A 20,000-nucleotide genomic window follows, 5' to 3' on the forward strand; every position below is an offset into this window, starting at 1 on the left:
CAGGTTGCATGCAAATTGAATTAATATTGTAGGCAGCTTGGAAATGCGTTAATCGTCAGGAAGTGCATTAGACCCCAGCACATGTGTATTTGGCAGCAGATGTAGAAGCCCAAAGTTCTTCTGCTTTGCTAATTTGAGTGGAGGACTTACATTGTAGACATTTTGTAGCTTTTGCTGTTCTTTTGCAGGATCCTTTAAAATACGTATGGAAAGAAAAAACAAATTTACTTTGGATATGTAAAGAAAAGAACACTTCAGAAATGTGGTTGCTTGGAGGGAGCATGTGAACTTTCACCAAGTTACTACGATTCTGCAGCATAACGGGATATTTTGATTAACGTAGTTCTCTTTATTACTGCCTTGAGAGTATTGGTTTATGTAAAGAGTTTAGAGAAAGAGCAAAGAGCTAGATCATGTCAAGGGGGCACTCGGATTTGAACCAAGGACCTCTCGATCTGCAGTCGAATGCTCTACCACTGAGCTATGCCCCCACACTCTGTTCAGCTTTTCTGACCATTTTAAATAGTTTCTCTCATGTAGTCCATGAAAGCATTTCAAGCGTTAACTTGGAGTTTGTTAAGGTTGGACAGAGTTAAATGATAACTCTTAGAGACTAGAGATGGTCAATGAGACAGTAATAAATCCAGGTTGCATGCAAATTGAATTAATATTGTAGGCAGCTGGGAAATGCGTTAATCGTCAGGAAGTGTATTTGAATGTCCCACTTCCATGACGCTCACAATTTGCATAATAATCTGCATGAAAGCTAGAATGATGAGCATGTTACGGACCATGGCCGCAAGAGACACTTTCGTCAGACCCAGAAACTTCTCATTCTGCAGTTGCCATTTTTGCCACTGCATTAGACCCCAGCACATGTGTATTTGGCAGCAGATGTAGAAGCCCAAAGTTCTTCTGCTTTGCTAATTTGAGTGGAGGACTTACATTGTAGACATTTTGTAGCTTTTGCTGTTCATTTGCAGGATCCTTTAAAATACGTATGGAAAGAAAAACCAAATTTACTTTGGATATGTAAAGAAAAGAACACTTCAGAAATGTGGTTGCTTGGAGGGAGCATGTGAACTTTCACCAAGCTACTACGATTCTGCAGCATAACGGGATATTTTGATTATTGTAGTTCTCTTTATTACTGCCTTGAGAGTATTGGTTTATGTAAAGAGATTAGAGAAAGAGCAAAGAGCTAGATCATGTCAAGGAGGCACTCGGATTTGAACCAAGGACCACTCGATCTGCAGTCAAATGCTCTACCACTGAGCTATACCCCCACGCTCTGTTCAGCTTTTCTGACCATTTTAAATAGTTTCTCTCATGTAGTCCATGAAAGCATTTCAAGCGTTAACTTGGAGTTTGTTAAGGTTGGACAGAGTTAAATGATAACTCTTAGAGACTAGAGATGGTCAATGAGACAGTAATAAATCCAGGTTGCATGCAAATTGAATTAATATTGTAGGCAGCTTGGAAATGCGTTAATCGTCAGGAAGTGCATTAGACCCCAGCACATGTGTATTTGGCAGCAGATGTAGAAGCCCAAAGTTCTTCTGCTTTGCTAATTTGAGTGGAGGACTTACATTGTAGACATTTTGTAGCTTTTGCTGTTCTTTTGCAGGATCCTTTAAAATACGTATGGAAAGAAAAAACAAATTTACTTTGGATATGTAAAGAAAAGAACACTTCAGAAATGTGGTTGCTTGGAGGGAGCATGTGAACTTTCACCAAGTTACTACGATTCTGCAGCATAACGGGATATTTTGATTATTGTAGTTCTCTTTATTACTGCCTTGAGAGTATTGGTTTATGTAAAGAGATAAGAGATAGATCATGTCAAGGGGGCACTCGGATTTGAACCAAGGACCTCTCGATCTGCAGTCAAATGCTCTACCACTGAGCTATACCCCCACGCTCTGTTCAGCTTTTCTGACCATTTTAAATAGTTTCTCTCATGTAGTTCATGAAAACATTTCAAGCGTTAGCTTGGAGTTTGTTAAGGTTGGACAGAGTTAAATGATAACTCTTAGAGACTAGAGATGGTCAATGAGACAGTAATAAATCCAGGTTGCATGCAAATTGAATTAATATTGTAGGCAGCTTGGAAATGCGTTAATCGTCAGGAAGTGCATTAGACCCCAGCACATGTGTATTTGGCAGCAGATGTAGAAGCCCAAAGTTCTTCTGCTTTGCTAATTTGAGTGGAGGACTTACATTGTAGACATTTTGTAGCTTTTGCTGTTCTTTTGCAGGATCCTTTAAAATACGTATGGAAAGAAAAAACAAATTTACTTTGGATATGTAAAGAAAAGAACACTTCAGAAATGTGGTTGCTTGGAGGGAGCATGTGAACTTTCACCAAGTTACTACGATTCTGCAGCATAACGGGATATTTTGATTATTGTAGTTCTCTTTATTACTGCCTTGAGAGTATTGGTTTATGTAAAGAGATAAGAGATAGATCATGTCAAGGGGGCACTCGGATTTGAACCAAGGACCTCTCGATCTGCAGTCGAATGCTCTACCACTGAGCTATACCCCCACGCTCTGTTCAGCTTTTCTGACCATTTTAAATAGTTTCTCTAATGTAGTTCATGAAAACATTTCAAGCGTTAGCTTGGAGTTTGTTAAGGTTGGACAGAGTTAAATGATAACTCTTAGAGACTAGAGATGGTCAATGAGACAGTATTAAATCCAGGTTGCATGCAAATTGAATTAATATTGTAGGCAGCTTGGAAATGTGTTAATCGTCAGGAAGTGTATTTGAATGTCCCACTTCCATGACGCTCACAATTTGCATAATAATCTGCCAGGGTTGCCAAGCGTCCGTCTAAAGACGGACTCTCCGTACAAAAGCTCTCAAAATAGAGCTGTCCGTACTGCCCGTATTTCCTGGGCAGTCGTCCGTCTAAATCTGCATCAATTACAGCAATCTCTTCTGCGCATGCGCGTGCTTTCTTTCCCCCCTCCCTCAGTCTCCTCTCAGCCACCCTCTCCTCCCCGGGTGTGTCCCCTCCAATCAGCTCACCTCTTTTTGGCACCGGCGCCACTTGCTGCCCAATAAGAGATGCAGCCGGGAGCGGGAGGGAGCCGGCCCAGCCCACAGCAGCGAGAGTCATCATGAGGAGAAGAGAGGAGTGCGTCACACGGGCGGTAGCCAGCCAGCCAGGTCGGATGAGGTCGCAGAGCACAGCCAGACAGCCAGACAGTCAGCAGTCAGCACAGCACTCTCACTCAGGGGCACACACACACACACAGCACAGCCGCCGAGCCACCACGCAGCAGGGCAGGAGTCAGGACTCAGTCACTCACACTCAGGAGGAGCAGATCAGCAGGAGCCAGGAGGACCGACCGAGCAGACTAGTGCGTGCGAGCACAGAGAAGCAGATCAGCTCAGCAGCCTGACTAGAGTCTGAGAGGCGAGCCTTGGCAGAGTGAGTCTCCTAGTACAGCTGCAGCAGAGACAGAGAGCAGAGCAGACTGATTGGAGCCCGGCCCGCCCCACCCCCACAGCCCAGCAGCCGCCATCTGCCAGGTCCAGTCCAGCCAGGAGGCAGGAGGACTCAGGAGCGACCACGACCAGACCAGGCCAAGGAGGAAGGAGAAAAACACTAACAGCTGAGCTGAGCCGAGTCGACCCAGGCTAACCGTGAGTCTCTGTGTCTGACTGTCTGTGAGGGAGAGAGGCACCCCTGGGGCTGGCCTGTGACTGGGAGTGGGAGCCTGGGAGTCTATGGGACTGGTTGGGGCGGGGACAGTGAGTGTCTTAGTTGGAGCCAGGGCAGGGACTGGGAGGGGGACAAACAGCCGACCAAGCACAAGCAGTCTACACAGCAGACTGATTGGAGCCAGCCACAGCCCAGCCAGCAGCCCAGCCAGCAGCCGAGTGGACCCAGCACACTAACTGTGAGTCTGTGAGGGAGAGAGGGGCACCCCTGGGGGCTAGGAGTCTGTGGGACTGGTTGGGGGACAGGGGGAGACTTAGTTGGAGCGAGGGAGGGAGACAACCTGACAGCCACCCAAGCACACTCACTGTGAGTATGTGTCTGTGTGTGAGAGAGGCAGTGGGGGCTGGGTGTCTGTCTGTGGGACTGGTCTGGGGGTCCAGTCAGTGACTCAGTGGGGGAGACTTAGTTGGAGGAGAGGTGCTGTGCTGGCTGCCTGTCACTGGAGGGGGACTGGGCCTGGTGGGGACTGTATGATAGGTGGTGGGCAAAGTAATGTGAGTTATGGTTGTCAGGAATGATAGTGCAGGACAGGCAGGCAATGTTGACTGTATGGTAAGGGGGTTATGGCTGTTAGGGAATGATAGTGTAAGTAGATAATGCTGACTGTATGGCTGGGTTATGTGAGTTATGGCTGTTAGGAATGGTAGTTGGGGACTTGTTCTGTGAGCATCATCATGGCATGCCAATTGTAGTCCTGCACAGCTATCATCTGACAGCATGCTGCCTGGGACTTGTAGTGCACTGCCCCCTCTTCTTTTACTGACATGATTGCAATGCATGCTGGGACTTTTAGTGATCCTCAGACAGAGGAGGGTACTGAACCTGCACTGCAGTGCCCCCCGTCATTTGCTACTGACAAAGCATGCTGGGACTTGTTGTACCCTCACATCATCTTCTAGTGACAGTCAGAGCAAGAGCGTTCTGCTTTCACCTGCCGCCAGCCAGAGAGAGAGAGAGAGGCCGCGCAGCAGCATTCTATGACCAAGTGAGTGGGTGTCGGTGAGTCTGTGAGAGTCAGTCAGTTTGGTCACTTCACTGGTGGTGATGCTGGGTCCCCCCTCCCTAGTACCCTGAGTGTTACTAGTGCCGCTGCCTGCCAGCCAGGCCCACTGCCACAAGGAGTCTCAAAGGCTGCCAATGGTACCATACTTAATGTACCAGAGTTGAGACATACTTACTTTATACATACCTCCTGGGGCTTGCTCCAGCCCCATGCGCACGGATCGCTCCCACGCCGCCGTCCTCCACTGCCCGCAGCAGTACTGATACTGGGTCCCATAACTTCCTCCAGTTGCGGCCAGTCTGAGGCTATTTACGTATTTCTCCAGCTCCCGCTGGAGAGATATGTAGAGGGTGCACTTCTCTTGTGCAGGCTGGCCGTGACAGGAGGAAGTTACAGGACTCAGTCAGTACTGGTAGTGGGAGCGAGCGATCTGTGCCCATGGGGCTGGAGCAATCCCCAGGTATGTATAAAAGGTAAGTATGTCTTGTCTAATTTCTTTTTACATGTGCGCATGCATACTTGTATAACCGCTGCAGAACCTCTTGGAGGACATGGAAATGTGTTTATTTAGCAATGGTTTACACTTAAAGAGGAACTTAATGACAAAGTGCTTCAAGTTTACAATTGTGTATAAATGATTTAGTCAGTGTTTGCCCATTGTAAAATCTTTCCTCTCCCTGAATTACATTCTGACATTTATCACATGGTGACATTTTTACTGCTGGCAGGTGATGTCAGTGCAGTATATATGCAATCTTACTTTGGGTAAGAAAGTCTTCTCAGTTCAGGAATGCTGTTTCACATGAGCCTTATGCAGTAATCACCTGCTTCAGCTATATTTCTCTCCCCCCCGAAATAACAAGAAGTCCCCTAAAAAGCCCGCTACTGACTCCGCCCCCTGACTCCGCCCCTGTCCGTCCAAAACTTGGAGTGTCCAGATTTTTTGACCAATTTGTCCAGCAAAAATAAGAAATTGGGTTGGCAACCCTGTAATCTGCATGAAAGCTAGAATGATGAGCATGTTACGGACCATGGCCGCAAGAGACACTTTCGTCAGACCCAAAAACTTCTCATTCTGCAGTTGCCATTTCTGCCACTGCATTAGACCCCAGCACATGTGTATTTGGCAGCAGATGACGAAGCCCAAAGTGCTTCTGCTTTGCTAATTTGAGTGGAGGACTTACATTGTAGACATTTTGTAGCTTTTGCTGTTCTTTTGCAGGATCCTTTAAAATACGTATGGAAAGAAAAACCAAATTTACTTTGGATATGTAAAGAAAAGAACACTTCAGATATGTGGTTGCTTGGAGGGAGCATGTGAACTTTCACCAAGTTACTACGATTCTGCAGCATAACAGGATATTTTGATTATTGTAGTTCTCTTTATTACTGCCTTGAGAGTATTGGTTTATGTAAAGAGATTAGAGAAAGAGCAAAAAGCTAGATCATGTCAAGGGGGCACTCGGATTTGAACCAAGGACCTCTCGAACTGCAGTCGAATGCTCTACCACTGAGCTATCCCCCCACGCTCTGTTCAGCTTTTCTGACCATTTTAAATAGTTTCTCTCATGTAGTCCATGAAAACATTTCAAGCGTTAACTTGGAGTTTGTTAAGGTTGGACAGAGTTAAATGATAACTCTTAGAGACTAGAGATGGTCAATGAGACAGTAATAAATCCAGGTTGCATGCAAATTGAATTAATATTGTAGGCAGCTTGGAAATGCGTTAATCGTCAGGAAGTGCATTAGACCCCAGCACATGTGTATTTGGCAGCAGATGTAGAAGCCTAAAGTTCTTCTGCTTTGCTAATTTGAGTGGAGGACTTACATTGTAGACATTTTGTAGCTTTTGCTGTTCATTTGCAGGATCCTTTAAAATACGTATGGAAAGAAAAAACAAATTTACTTTGGCTATGTAAAGAAAAGAACACTTCAGAAATGTGGCTGCTTGGAGGGAGCATGTGAACTTTCACCAAGTTACTACGATTCTGCAGCATAACGGGATATTTTGATTAACGTAGTTCTCTTTATTACTGCCTTGAGAGTATTGGTTTATGTAAAGAGTTTAGAGAAAGAGCAAAGAGCCAGATCATATCAAGGGGGCACTCGGATTTGAACCAAGGACCTCTCGATCTGCAGTCGAATGCTCTACCACTGAGCTATACCCCCACGCTCTGTACACCTTTTCTGACCATTTTAAATAGTTTCTCTCATGTAGTCCATGAAAACATTTCAAGCGTTAACTTGGAGTTTGTTAAGGTTGGACAGAGTTAAATGATAACTCTTAGAGACTAGAGATGCTCAATGAGACAGTAATAAATCCAGGTTGCATGCAAATTGAATTAATATTGTAGGCAGCTTGGAAATGCGTTAATCGTCAGGAAGTGTATTTGAATGTCCCACTTCCATGACGCTCACAATTTGCATAATAATCTGCATGAAAGATAGAATGATTAGCATGTTACGGACCATGGCCGCAAGAGACTCTTTCGTCAGACCCAGAAACTTCTCATTCTGCAGTTGCCATTTCTGCCACTGCATTAGACCCCAGCACATGTGTATTTGGCAGCAGATGTAGAAGCCCAAAGTTTTTCTGCTTTGCTAATTTGAGTGGAGGACTTACATTGTAGACATTTTGTAGCTTTTGCTGTTCATTTGCAGGATCCTTTAAAATACGTATCGGAAAAAAAAACAAATTTACTTTGGGTATGTAAAGAAAAGAACACTTCAGAAATGTGGTTGCTTGGAGGGAGCATGTGAAATTTCACCAAGTTACTACGATTCTGCAGCATAACGGGATATTTTGATTATTGTAGTTCTCTTTATTACTGCCTTGAGAGTATTGGTTTATGTAAAGAGATTTGAGAAAGAGCTAGATTATATCAAGGGGGCACTCGGATTTGAACCAAGGACCTCTCGATCTGCAGTCGAATGCTCTACCACTGAGCTATACCCCCACGCTCTGTTCAGCTTTTCTGACCATTTTAAATAGTTTCTCTCATGTAGTCCATGAAAACATTTCAAGCGTTAACTTGGAGTTTGTTAAGGTTGGACAGAGTTAAATGATAACTCTTAGAGACTAGAGATGGTCAATGAGACAGTAATAAATCCAGGTTGCATGCAAATTGAATTAATATTGTAGGCAGCTTGGAAATGCGTTAATCGTCAGGAAGTGCATTAGACCCCAGCACATGTGTATTTGGCAGCAGATGTAGAAGCCCAAAGTTCTTCTGCTTTGCTAATTTGAGTGGAGGACTTACATTGTAGACATTTTGTAGCTATTGCTGTTCTTTTGCAGGATCCTTTAAAATACGTATGGAAAGAAAAAACAAATTTACTTTGGCTATGTAAAGAAAAGAACAGTTCAGAAATGTGGCTGCTTGGAGGGAGCATGTGAACTTTCACCAAGTTACTACGATTCTGCAGCATAACGGGATATTTTGATTAACGTAGTTCTCTTTATTACTGCCTTGAGAGTATTGGTTTATGTAAAGAGTTTAGAGAAAGAGCAAAGAGCTAGATCATGTCAAGGGGGCACTCGGATGTGAACCAAGGACCTCTCGATCTGCAGTCGAATGCTCTACCACTGAGCTATACCCCCACGCTCTGTTCACCTTTTCTGACCATTTTAAATAGTTTCTCTCATGTAGTCCATGAAAGCATTTCAAGCATTAACTTGGAGTTTGTTAAGGTTGGACAGAGTTAAATGATAAGGCCACATACAGACATCAGACCATAGTCTTTGAAAAATGAAAGATCACAGACCAATCTTACCACCCTTCATGTAGTATAAGAGCCATACTCTACTCAGTCTTTTCTATGGAGCTGAACTCCACATCAGGAAAAAATCTCTGCAGGCTGCTGCACACACAGATGCTGTACAGACACAAAAGATCAGTATCTGCAAAAGATCTGTTCCTGCCAAAAATCCATTCCTGCAAATTGCAATGATAGTCTATGAGATCTGCAGATCATCATACACACATGATTTAACTGACATTCATCTGCAGATCTGCAGATCTGAAAATCCATCCTGGTGGATCTGATCTGCAGATGAATGTCAGTTAAATCATGTGTGTATGATGATCTGCAGATCTCATAGACTATCATTGCAATTTGCAGGAATGGATTTTTGGCAGGAACAGATCTTTTGCAGATACTGATCTTTTGTGTCTGTACAGCATCTGTGTGTGCAGCAGCCTGCAGAGATTTTTTTCTGATGTGGAGTTCAGCTCCATAGAAAAGACTGTGTAGAGTATGGCTCTTATACTACAGGAAGGGTGGTAAGATTGGTCTGTGATCTTTCATTTTAGTCTGATGTGTGTATGTACCCTAACTCTTAGAGACTAGAGATGGTCAATGAGACAGTAATAAATCCAGGTTGCATGCAAATTGAATTAATATTGTAGGCAGCTTGGAAATGCGTTAATCGTCAGGAAGTGTATTTGAATGTCCCACTTCCATGACGCTCACAATTTGCATAATAATCTGCATGAAAGCTAGAATGATGAGCATGTTACGGACCATGGCCGCAAGAGACACTTTCGTCAGACCCAGAAACTTCTCATTCTGCAGTTGCCATTTCTGCCACTGCATTAGACCCCAGCACATGTGTATTTGGCAGCAGATGTAGAAGCCAAAAGTTCTTCTGTTTTGCTAATTTGAGTGGAGGACTTACATTGTAGACATTTTGTAGCTTTTGCTGTTCTTTTGCAGGATCCTTTAAAATATGTATGGAAAGAAAAACCAAATTTACTTTGGATATGTAAAGAAAAGAACACTTCAGATATGTGGTTGCTTGGAGGGAGCATGTGAACTTTCACCAAGTTACTACGATTCTGCAGCATAACAGGATATTTTGATTATTGTAGTTCTCTTTATTACTGCCTTGAGAGTATTGGTTTATGTAAAGAGATTAGAGAAAGAAAGAGCTAGATCATATCAAGGGGACACTCGGATTTGAACCAAGGCCCTCTCGATCTGCAGTCGAATGCTCTACCACTGAGCTATACCCCCACGCTCTGTTCAGCTTTTCTGACCATTTTAAATAGTTTCTCTCATGTAGTCCATGAAAACATTTCAAGCGTTAACTTGGAGTTTGTTAAGGTTGGACAGAGTTAAATGATAACTCTTAGAGACTAGAGATGGTCAATGAGACAGTAATAAATCCAGGTTGCATGCAAATTGAATTAATATTGTAGGCAGCTTGGAAATGCGTTAATCGTCAGGAAGTGCATTAGACCCCAGCACATGTGTATTTGGCAGCAGATGTAGAAGCCCAAAGTTCTTCTGCTTTGCTAATTTGAGTGGAGGACTTACATTGTAGACATTTTGTAGCTTTTGCTGTTCTTTTGCAGGATCCTTTAAAATACGTATGGAAAGAAAAAACAAATTTACTTTGAATATGTAAAGAAAAGAACACTTCAGAAATGTGGTTGCTTGGAGGGAGCATGTGAACTTTCACCAAGTTACTACGATTCTGCAGCATAACGGGATATTTTGATTAACGTAGTTCTCTTTATTACTGCCTTGAGAGTATTGGTTTATGTACAGAGTTTAGAGAAAGAGCAAAGAGCTAGATCATGTCAAGTGGGCACTCGGATTTGAACCAAGGACCTCTCGATCTGCAGTCGAATGCACTACCACTGAGCTATACCCCTACGCTCTGTTCAGCTTTTCTGACCATTTTAAATAGTTTCTCTCATGTAGTCCATGAAAGCATTTCAAGCGTTAACTTGGAGTTTGTTAAGGTTGGACAGAGTTAAATGATAACTCTTAGAGACTAGAGATGGTCAATGAGACAGTAATAAATCCAGGTTGCATGCAAATTGAATTAATATTGTAGGCAGCTTGGAAATGCGTTAATCGTCAGGAAGTGCATTAGACCCCAGCACATGTGTATTTGGCAGCAGATGTAGAAGCCCAAAGTTCTTCTGCTTTGCTAATTTGAGTGGAGGACTTACATTGTAGACATTTTGTAGCTTTTGCTGTTCTTTTGCAGGATCCTTTAAAATACGTATGGAAAGAAAAAACAAATTTACTTTGGCTATGTAAAGAAAAGAACACTTCAGAAATGTGGCTGCTTGGAGGGAGCATGTGAACTTTTCACCAAGTTACTACGATTCTGCAGCATAACGGGATATTTTGATTAACGTAGTTCTCTTTATTACTGCCTTGAGAGTATTGGTTTATGTAAAGAGTTTAGAGAAAGAGCAAAGAGCTAAATCATGTCAAGGGGGCACTCGGATTTGAACCAAGGACCTCTCGATCTGCAGTCGAATGCTCTACCACTGAGCTATACCCCCACGCTCTGTTCAGCTTTTCTGACCATTTTAAATAGTTTCTCTCATGTAGTCCATGAAAGCATTTCAAGCATTAACTTGGAGTTTGTTAAGGTTGGACAGAGTTAAATGATAACTCTTAGAGACTAGAGATGGTCAATGAGACAGTAATAAATCCAGGTTGCATGCAAATTGAATTAATATTGTAGGCAGCTTGGAAATGCGTTAATCGTCAGGAAGTGTATTTGAATGTCCCACTTCCATGACGCTCACAATTTGCATAATAATCTGCATGAAAGCTAGAATGATGAGCATGTTACAGACCATGGCCGCAAGAGACACTTTCGTCAGACCCAGAAACTTCTCATTCTGCAGTTGCCATTTCTGCCACTGCGTTAGACCCCAGCACATGTGTATTTGGCAGCAGATGTAGAAGCCAAAAGTTCTTCTGTTTCGCTAATTTGAGTGGAGGACTTACATTGTAGACATTTTGTAGCTTTTGCTGTTCTTTTGCAGGATCCTTTAAAATACGTATGGAAAGAAAAACCAAATTTACTTTGGATATGTAAAGAAAAGAACACTTCAGATATGTGGTTGCTTGGAGGGAGCATGTGAACTTTCACCAAGTTACTACGATTCTGCAGCATAACGGGATATTTTGATTATTGTAGTTCTCTTTATTACTGCCTTGAGAGTATTGGTTTATGTAAAGAGATTAGAGAAAGAGCAAAGAGCTAGATCAAGTCAAGGGGGCACTCAGATTTGAACCAAGGACCTCTCGATCTGCAGTCAAATGCTCTACCACTGAGCTACACCCCCACGCTCTGTTCAGCTTTTCTGACCATTTTAAATAGTTTCTCTCATGTAGTCCATGAAAACATTTCAAGCGTTAACTTGGAGTTTGTTAAGGTTGGACAGAGTTAAATGATAACTCTTAGAGACTAGAGATGGTCAATGAGACAGTAATAAATCCAGGTTGCATGCAAATTGAATTAATATTGTAGGCAGCTTGGAAATGCGTTAATCGTCAGGAAGTGCATTAGACCCCAGCACATGTGTATTTGGCAGCAGATGTAGAAGCCAAAAGTTCTTCTGTTTCGCTAATTTGAGTGGAGGACTTACATTGTAGACATTTTGTAGCTTTTGCTGTTCTTTTGCAGGATCCTTTAAAATACGTATGGAAAGAAAAACCAAATTTACTTTGGATATGTAAAGAAAAGAACACTTCAGATATGTGGTTGCTTGGAGGGAGCATGTGAACTTTCACCAAGTTACTACGATTCTGCAGCATAACGGGATATTTTGATTATTGTAGTTCTCTTTATTACTGCCTTGAGAGTATTGGTTTATGTAAAGAGATTAGAGAAAGAGCAAAAAGCTAGATCATGTCAAGGGGGCACTCAGATTTGAACCAAGGACCTCTCGATCTGCAGTCAAATGCTCTACCACTGAGCTATACCCCCACGCTCTGTTCAGCTTTTCTGACCATTTTAAATAGTTTCTCTCATGTAGTCCATGAAAACATTTCAAGCGTTAACTTGGAGTTTGTTAAGGTTGGACAGAGTTAAATGATAACTCTTAGAGACTAGAGATGGTCAATGAGACAGTAATAAATCCAGGTTGCATGCAAATTGAATTAATATTGTAGGCAGCTTGGAAATGCGTTAATCGTCAGGAAGTGCATTAGACCCCAGCACATGTGTATTTGGCAGCAGATGTAGAAGCCCAAAGTTCTTCTGCTTTGCTAATTTGAGTGGAGGACTTACATTGTAGACATTTTTTAGCTTTTGCTGTTCTTTTGCAGGATCCTTTAAAATACGTATGGAAAGAAAAAACAAATTTACTTTGGCTATGTAAAGAAAAGAACACTTCAGAAATGTGGCTGCTTGGAGGGAGCATGTGAACTTTCACCAAGTTACTACGATTCTGCAGCATAACGGGATATTTTGATTAACGTAGTTCTCTTTATTACTGCCTTGAGAGTATTGGTTTATGTAAAGAGTTTAGAGAAAGAGCAAAGAGCTAGATCACGTCAAGGGGGCACTCAGATTTGAACCAAGGACCTCTCGATCTGCAGTCGAATGCTCTACCACTGAGCTATACCCCCACGCTCTGTTCAGATTTTCTGACCATTTTAAATAGTTTCTCTCATGTAGTCCATGAAAGCATTTCAAGCGTTAACTTGGAGTTTGTTAAGGTTGGACAGAGTTAAATGATAACTCTTAGAGACTAGAGATGCTCAATGAGACAGTAATAAATCCAGGTTGCATGCAAATTGAATTAGTATTGTAGGCAGCTTGGAAATGCGTTAATCGTCAGGAAGTGTATTTGAATGTCCCACTTCCATGACGCTCACAATTTGCATAATAATCTGCATGAAAGCTAGAATGATGAGCATGTTACGGACTATGGCCGCAAGAGACACTTTCGTCAGACCCAGAAACTTCTCATTCTGCAGTTGCCATTTTTGCCACTGCATTAGACCCCAGCACATGTGTATTTGGCAGCAGATGACGAAGCCCAAAGTTCTTCTGCTTTGCTAATTTGAGTGGAGGACTTACATTGTAGACATTTTGTAGCTTTTGCTGTTCTTTTGCAGGATCCTTTAAAATACGTATGGAAAGAAAAACCAAATTTACTTTGGATATGTAAAGAAAAGAACACTTCAGATATGTGGTTGCATGGAGGGAGCATGTGAACTTTCACCAAGTTACTACGATTCTGCAGCATAACGGGATATTTTGATTATTGAAGTTCTCTTTATTACTGCCTTGAGAGTATTGGTTTATGTAAAGAGTTTAGAGAAAGAGCAAAGAGCTAGATCATGTCAAGGGGGCACTCGGATTTGAACCAAGGACCTCTCGATATGCAGTCGAATGCTCTACCACTGAGCTATACCCCCACGCTCTGTTCAGCTTTTCTGACCATTTTAAATAGTTTCTCTCATGTAGTCCATGAAAACATTTCAAGCGTTAACTTGGAGTTTGTTAAGGTTGGACAGAGTTAAATGATAACTCTTAGAGACTAGAGATGGTCAATGAGACAGTAATAAATCCAGGTTGCATGCAAATTGAATTAATATTGTAGGCAGCTTGGAAATGCGTTAATCGTCAGGAAGTGCATTAGACCCCAGCACATGTGTATTTGGCAGCAGATGTAGAAGCCCAAAGTTCTTCTGCTTTGCTAATTTGAGTGTAGGACTTACATTGTAGACATTTTGTAGCTTTTGCTGTTCTTTTGCAGGATCCTTTAAAATACGTATGGAAAGAAAAAACAAATTTACTTTGGATATGTAAAGAAAAGAACACTTCAGAAATGTGGTTGCTTGGAGGGAGCATGTGAACTTTCACCAAGTTACTACGATTCTGCAGCATAACGGGATATTTTGATTATTGTAGTTCTCTTTATTACTGCCTTGAGAGTATTGGTTTATGTAAAGAGATTAGAGAAAGAGCAAAGAGCTAGATCAAGTCAAGGGGGCACTCAGATTTGAACCAAGGACCTCTCGATCTGCAGTCAAATGCTCTACCACTGAGCTATACCCCCACGCTCTGTTCAGCTTTTCTGACCATTTTAAATAGTTTCTCTCATGTAGTCCATGAAAACATTTCAAGCGTTAACTTGGAGTTTGTTAAGGTTGGACAGAGTTAAATGATAACTCTTAGAGACTAGAGATGGTCAATGAGACCGTAATAAATCCAGGTTGCATGCAAATTGAATTAATATTGTAGGCAGCTTGGAAATGCGTTAATCGTCAGGAAGTGCATTAGACCCCAGCACATGTGTATTTGGCAGCAGATGTAGAAGCCCAAAGTTCTTCTGCTTTGCTAATTTGAGTGGAGGACTTACATTGTACACATTTTGTAGCTTTTGCTGTTCTTTTGCAGGATCCTTTAAAATACGTATGGAAAGAAAAAACAAATTTACTTTGGATATGTAAAGAAAAGAACACTTCAGAAATGTGGTTGCTTGGAGGGAGCATGTGAACTTTCACCAAGTTACTACGATTCTGCAGCATAACGGGATATTTTGATTATTGTAGTTCTCTTTATTACTGCCTTGAGAGTATTGGTTTATGTAAAGAGATAAGAGATAGATCATGTCAAGGGAGCACTCGGATTTGAACCAAGGACCTCTCGATCTGCAGTCGAATGCTCTACCACTGAGCTATACCCCCAAGCTCTGTTCAGCTTTTCTGACCATTTTAAATAGTTTCTCTCATGTAGTTCATGAAAACATTTCAAGCGTTAGCTTGGAGTTTGTTAAGGTTGGACAGAGTTAAATGATAACTCTTAGAGACTAGAGATGGTCAATGATACAGTAATAAATCCAGGTTGCATGCAAATTGAATTAATATTGTAGGCAGCTTGGAAATGCGTTAATCGTCAGGAAGTGTATTTGAATGTCCCACTTCCATGACGCTCACAATTTGCATAATAATCTGCATGAAAGCTAGAATGATGAGCATGTTACGGACCATGGCCGCAAGAGACACTTTCGTCAGACCCAGAAACTTCTCATTCTGCAGTTGCCATTTCTGCCACTGCATTAGACCCCAGCACATGTGTATTTGGCAGCAGATGACGAAGCCCAAAGTTCTTCTGCTTTGCTAATTTGAGTGGAGGACTTACATTGTAGACATTTTGTAGCTTTTGCTGTTCTTTTGCAGGATCCTTTAAAATACGTATGGAAAGAAAAAACAAATTTACTTTGAATATGTAAAGAAAAGAACACTTCAGATATGTGGTTGCTTGGAGGGAGCATGTGAACTTTCACCAAGTTACTACGATTCTGCAGCATAACGGGATATTTTCATTATTGTAGTTCTCTTTATTACTGCCTTGAGAGTATTGGTTTATGTAACGAGTTTGGAGAAAGAGCAAAGAGCTAGATCAAGTCAAGGCGGCACTCGGATTTGAACCAAGGACCTCTCGATACGCAGTCAAATGCTCTACCACTGAGCTATACCCCCACGCTCTGTTCAGCTTTTCTGACCATTTTAAATAGTTTCTCTCATGTATTCCATGAAAACATTTCAAGCGTTAACTTGGAGTTTGTTAAGGTTGGACAGAGTTAAATGATATCTCTTAGAGACTAGAGATGGTCAATGAGACAGTAATAAATCCAGGTTGCATGCAAATTGAATTAATATTGTAGGCAGCTTGGAAATGCGTTAATCGTCAGGAATTGCATTAGACCCCAGCACATGTGTATTTGGCAGCAGATGTAGAAGCCCAAAGTTCTTCTGCTTTGCTAATTTGAGTGGAGGACTTACATTGTAGACATTTTGTAGCTTTTGCTGTTCTTTTGCTGGATCCTTTAAAATATGTATGGAAAGAAAAAAGAAATTTACTTTGGATATGTAAAGAAAAGAACACTTCAGAAATGTGGTTGCTTGGAGGGAGCATGTGAACTTTCACCAAGTTACTACGATTCTGCAGCATAACGGGATATTTTGATTATTGTAGTTCTCTTTATTACTGCCTTGAGAGTATTGGTTTATGTAAAGAGTTTAGAGAAAGAGCAAAGAGCTAGATCATGTCAAGGGGGCACTCGGATTTGAACCAAGGACCTCTCGATCTGCAGTCGAATGCTCTACCACTGAGCTATACCCCCACGCTCTATTCAGCTTTTCTGACCATTTTAAATAGTTTCTCTCATGTAGACCATGAAAACATTTCAAGCGTTAACTTGGAGTTTGTTAAGGTTGGACAGAGTTAAATGATAACTCTTAGAGACTAGAGATGGTCAATGAGACAGTAATAAATCCAGGTTGCATGCAAATTGAATTAATATTGTAGGCAGCTTGGAAATGCGTTAATCGTCAGGAAGTGCATTAGACCCCAGCACATGTGTATTTGGCAGCAGATGTAGAAGCCCAAAGTTCTTCTGCTTTGCTAATTTGAGTGGAGGACTTACATTGTAGACATTTTGTAGCTTTTGCTGTTCTTTTGCAGGATCCTTTAAAATACGTATGGAAAGAAAAAACAAATTTACTTTGAATATATAAAGAAAAGAACACTTCAGAAATGTGGCTGCTTGGAGGGAGCATGTGAACTTTCACCAAGTTACTACGATTCTGCAGCATAACGGGATATTTTGATTAACGTAGTTCTCTTTATTACTGCCTTGAGAGTATTGGTTTATGTAAAGAGTTTAGAGAAAGAGCAAAGAGCTAGATCATATCAAGGGGGCACTCGGATTTGAACCAAGTACCTCTCGATCTGCAGTCGAATGCTCTACCACTGAGCTATACCCCCACGCTCAGTTCACCTTTTCTGACCATTTTAAATAGTTTCTCTCATGTAGTCCATGAAAGCATTTCAAGCGTTAACTTGGAGTTTGTTAAGGTTGGACAGAGTTAAATGATAACTCTTAGAGACTAGAGATGGTCAATGAGACAGTAATAAATCCAGGTTGCATGCAAATTGAATTAATATTGTAGGCAGCTTGGAAATGCGTTAATCGTCAGGAAGTGTATTTGAATGTCCCACTTCCATGACGCTCACAATTTGCATAATAATCTGCATGAAAGCTAGAATGATGAGCATGTTACAGACCATGGCCGCAAGAGACACTTTCGTCAGACCCAGAAATTTCTCATTCTGCAGTTGCCATTTCTGCCACTGCATTAGACCCCAGCACATGTGTATTTGGCAGCAGATGACGAAGCCCAAAGTTCTTCTGCTTTGCTAATTTGAGTGGAGGACTTACATTGTAGACATTTTGTAGCTTTTGCTGTTCTTTTGCAGGATCCTTTAAAATACGTATGGAAAGAAAAACCAAATTTACTTTGGATATGTAAAGAAACGAACACTTCAGATATGTGGTTGCTTGGAGGGAGCATGTGAACTTTCACCAAGTTATTACGATTCTGCAGCATAATGGGATATTTTGATTATTGTAGTTCTCTTTATTACTGCCTTGAGAGTATTGGTGTATGTAAAGAGTTTAGTGAAAGAGCAAAGAGCTAGATCATGTCAAGGGGGCACTCGGATTTGAACCAAGGACCTCTTGATATGCAGTCGAATGCTCTACCACTGAGCTATACCCCCACGGTCTGTTCAGCTTTTCTGACCATTTTAAATAGTTTCTCTCATGTAGTCCATGAAAACATTTCAAGCGTTAACTTGGAGTTTGTTAAGGTTGGACAGAGTTAAATGATAACTCTTAGAGACTAGAGATGGTCAATGAGACAGTAATAAATCCAGGTTGCATGCAAATTGAATTAATATTGTAGGCAGCTTGGAAATGCGTTAATCGTCAGGAAGTGCATTAGACCCCAGCACATGTGTATTTGGCAGCAGATGTAGAAGCCCAAAGTTCTTCTGCTTTGCTAATTTGAGTGGAGGACTTACATTGTAGACATTTTGTAGCTTTTGCTGTTCTTTTGCAGGATCCTTTAAAATACGTATGGAAAGAAAAAACAAATTTACTTTGGATATGTAAAGAAAAGAACACTTCAGAAATGTGGTTGCTTGGAGGGAGCATGTGAACTTTCACCAAGTTACTACGATTCTGCAGCATAACGGGATATTTTGATTATTGTAGTTCTCTTTATTACTGCCTTGAGAGTATTGGTTTATGTAAAGAGATAAGAGATAGATCATGTCAAGGGGGCACTCAGATTTGAACCAAGGACCTCTTGATCTGCAGTCGAATGCTCTACCACTGAGCTATACCCCCATGCTCTGTTCAGCTTTTCTGACCATTTTAAATAGTTTCTCTCATGTAGTTCATGAAAACATTTCAAGCGTTAGCTTGGAGTTTGTTAAGGTTGGACAGAGTTAAATGATAACTCTTAGAGACTAGAGATGGTCAATGAGACAGTAATAAATCCAGGTTGCATTCAAATTGAATTAATATTGTAGGCAGCTTGGAAATGCGTTAATCGTCAGGAAGTGTATTTGAATGTCCCACTTCCATGACGCTCACAATTTGCATAATAATCTGCATGAAAGGTAGAATGATGAGCATGTTACGGACCATGGCCGCAAGAGACACTTTCGTCAGACCCAGAAACTTCTCATTCTGCAGTTGCCATTTCTGCCACTGCATTAGACCCCAGCACATGTGTATTTGGCAGCAGATGACGAAGCCCAAAGTTCTTCTGCTTTGCTAATTTGAGTGGAGGACTTACATTGTAGACATTTTGTAGCTTTTGCTGTTCTTTTGCAGGATCCTTTAAAATACGTATGGAAAGAAAAAACAAATTTACTTTGGATATGTAAAGAAAAGAACACTTCAGAAATGTGGTTGCTTGGAGGGAGCATGTGAACTTTCACCAAGTTACTACGATTCTGCAGCATAACGGGATATTTTGATTAACGTAGATCTCTTTATTACTGCCTTAAGAGTATTGGTTTATGTAAAGAGTTTAGAGAAAGAGCAAAGAGCTAGATTATGTCCAGGGGGCACTCAGATTTGAACCAAAGACCTCTCGATCTGCAGTTGAATGCTCTACCACTGAGCTATACCCCCACACTCTGTTCAGCTTTTCTGACCATTTTAAATAGTTTCTCTCATGTAGTCCATGAAAGCATTTCAAGCGTTAACTTGGAGTTTGTTAAGGTTGGACAGAGTTAAATGATAACTCTTAGAGACTAGAGATGGTCAATGAGACAGTAATAAATCCAGGTTGCATGCAAATTGAATTAATATTGTAGGCAGCTTGGAAATGCGTTAATCGTCAGGAAGTGTATTTGAATGTCCCACTTCCATGACGCTCACAATTTGCATAATAATCTGCATGAAAGCTAGAATGATGAGCATGTTACGGACCATGGCCGCAAGAGACACTTTCGTCAGACCCAGAAACTTCTCATTCTGCAGTTGCCATTTTTGCCACTGCATTAGACCCCAGCACATGTGTATTTGGCAGCAGATGTAGAAGCCCAAAGTTCTTCTGCTTTGCTAATTTGAGTGGAGGACTTACATTGTAGACATTTTGTAGCTTTTGCTGTTCATTTGCAGGATACTTTA

General features: G+C 41.5%; 21 non-coding genes across 21 annotated transcripts; all 21 read right to left on the minus strand.

The window, feature by feature from the left end:
* Nucleotides 1–419: 419 nt before the first annotated feature.
* Nucleotides 420–491, minus strand: TRNAC-GCA (transfer RNA cysteine (anticodon GCA)). The gene has a single exon. It is a non-coding gene; the product is annotated as a tRNA-Cys (tRNA).
* A 723-nt stretch (nucleotides 492–1,214) lies between these two features.
* Nucleotides 1,215–1,286, minus strand: TRNAC-GCA (transfer RNA cysteine (anticodon GCA)). The gene has a single exon. It is a non-coding gene; the product is annotated as a tRNA-Cys (tRNA).
* Nucleotides 1,287–1,845: 559 nt separating this feature from the next.
* Nucleotides 1,846–1,917, minus strand: TRNAC-GCA (transfer RNA cysteine (anticodon GCA)). Its single transcript has one exon. It is a non-coding gene; the product is annotated as a tRNA-Cys (tRNA).
* A 559-nt stretch (nucleotides 1,918–2,476) lies between these two features.
* On the minus strand, nucleotides 2,477–2,548 carry TRNAC-GCA (transfer RNA cysteine (anticodon GCA)). The gene has a single exon. It is a non-coding gene; the product is annotated as a tRNA-Cys (tRNA).
* Nucleotides 2,549–6,190: 3,642 nt separating this feature from the next.
* On the minus strand, nucleotides 6,191–6,262 carry TRNAC-GCA (transfer RNA cysteine (anticodon GCA)). Its single transcript has one exon. It is a non-coding gene; the product is annotated as a tRNA-Cys (tRNA).
* A 572-nt stretch (nucleotides 6,263–6,834) lies between these two features.
* Nucleotides 6,835–6,906, minus strand: TRNAC-GCA (transfer RNA cysteine (anticodon GCA)). The gene has a single exon. It is a non-coding gene; the product is annotated as a tRNA-Cys (tRNA).
* Nucleotides 6,907–7,622: 716 nt separating this feature from the next.
* Nucleotides 7,623–7,694, minus strand: TRNAC-GCA (transfer RNA cysteine (anticodon GCA)). Its single transcript has one exon. It is a non-coding gene; the product is annotated as a tRNA-Cys (tRNA).
* Nucleotides 7,695–8,266: 572 nt separating this feature from the next.
* Nucleotides 8,267–8,338, minus strand: TRNAC-GCA (transfer RNA cysteine (anticodon GCA)). Its single transcript has one exon. It is a non-coding gene; the product is annotated as a tRNA-Cys (tRNA).
* Nucleotides 8,339–9,681: 1,343 nt separating this feature from the next.
* TRNAC-GCA (transfer RNA cysteine (anticodon GCA)) lies at nucleotides 9,682–9,753 on the minus strand. The gene has a single exon. It is a non-coding gene; the product is annotated as a tRNA-Cys (tRNA).
* Nucleotides 9,754–10,970: 1,217 nt separating this feature from the next.
* Nucleotides 10,971–11,042, minus strand: TRNAC-GCA (transfer RNA cysteine (anticodon GCA)). Its single transcript has one exon. It is a non-coding gene; the product is annotated as a tRNA-Cys (tRNA).
* Nucleotides 11,043–11,765: 723 nt separating this feature from the next.
* TRNAC-GCA (transfer RNA cysteine (anticodon GCA)) lies at nucleotides 11,766–11,837 on the minus strand. Its single transcript has one exon. It is a non-coding gene; the product is annotated as a tRNA-Cys (tRNA).
* A 572-nt stretch (nucleotides 11,838–12,409) lies between these two features.
* TRNAC-GCA (transfer RNA cysteine (anticodon GCA)) lies at nucleotides 12,410–12,481 on the minus strand. Its single transcript has one exon. It is a non-coding gene; the product is annotated as a tRNA-Cys (tRNA).
* Nucleotides 12,482–13,053: 572 nt separating this feature from the next.
* On the minus strand, nucleotides 13,054–13,125 carry TRNAC-GCA (transfer RNA cysteine (anticodon GCA)). The gene has a single exon. It is a non-coding gene; the product is annotated as a tRNA-Cys (tRNA).
* Nucleotides 13,126–13,848: 723 nt separating this feature from the next.
* TRNAC-GCA (transfer RNA cysteine (anticodon GCA)) lies at nucleotides 13,849–13,920 on the minus strand. Its single transcript has one exon. It is a non-coding gene; the product is annotated as a tRNA-Cys (tRNA).
* A 572-nt stretch (nucleotides 13,921–14,492) lies between these two features.
* On the minus strand, nucleotides 14,493–14,564 carry TRNAC-GCA (transfer RNA cysteine (anticodon GCA)). The gene has a single exon. It is a non-coding gene; the product is annotated as a tRNA-Cys (tRNA).
* Nucleotides 14,565–15,123: 559 nt separating this feature from the next.
* On the minus strand, nucleotides 15,124–15,195 carry TRNAC-GCA (transfer RNA cysteine (anticodon GCA)). The gene has a single exon. It is a non-coding gene; the product is annotated as a tRNA-Cys (tRNA).
* A 723-nt stretch (nucleotides 15,196–15,918) lies between these two features.
* On the minus strand, nucleotides 15,919–15,990 carry TRNAR-GCG (transfer RNA arginine (anticodon GCG)). The gene has a single exon. It is a non-coding gene; the product is annotated as a tRNA-Arg (tRNA).
* Nucleotides 15,991–16,562: 572 nt separating this feature from the next.
* On the minus strand, nucleotides 16,563–16,634 carry TRNAC-GCA (transfer RNA cysteine (anticodon GCA)). The gene has a single exon. It is a non-coding gene; the product is annotated as a tRNA-Cys (tRNA).
* Nucleotides 16,635–17,206: 572 nt separating this feature from the next.
* TRNAC-GCA (transfer RNA cysteine (anticodon GCA)) lies at nucleotides 17,207–17,278 on the minus strand. The gene has a single exon. It is a non-coding gene; the product is annotated as a tRNA-Cys (tRNA).
* A 723-nt stretch (nucleotides 17,279–18,001) lies between these two features.
* TRNAC-GCA (transfer RNA cysteine (anticodon GCA)) lies at nucleotides 18,002–18,073 on the minus strand. Its single transcript has one exon. It is a non-coding gene; the product is annotated as a tRNA-Cys (tRNA).
* Nucleotides 18,074–18,632: 559 nt separating this feature from the next.
* On the minus strand, nucleotides 18,633–18,704 carry TRNAC-GCA (transfer RNA cysteine (anticodon GCA)). The gene has a single exon. It is a non-coding gene; the product is annotated as a tRNA-Cys (tRNA).
* Between the last annotated feature and the right edge of the window lie 1,296 nt (nucleotides 18,705–20,000).

This window comes from Hyperolius riggenbachi, chromosome 7, assembly GCF_040937935.1.
Source record: "Hyperolius riggenbachi isolate aHypRig1 chromosome 7, aHypRig1.pri, whole genome shotgun sequence".
Lineage (NCBI taxonomy): Eukaryota > Metazoa > Chordata > Amphibia > Anura > Hyperoliidae > Hyperolius > Hyperolius riggenbachi.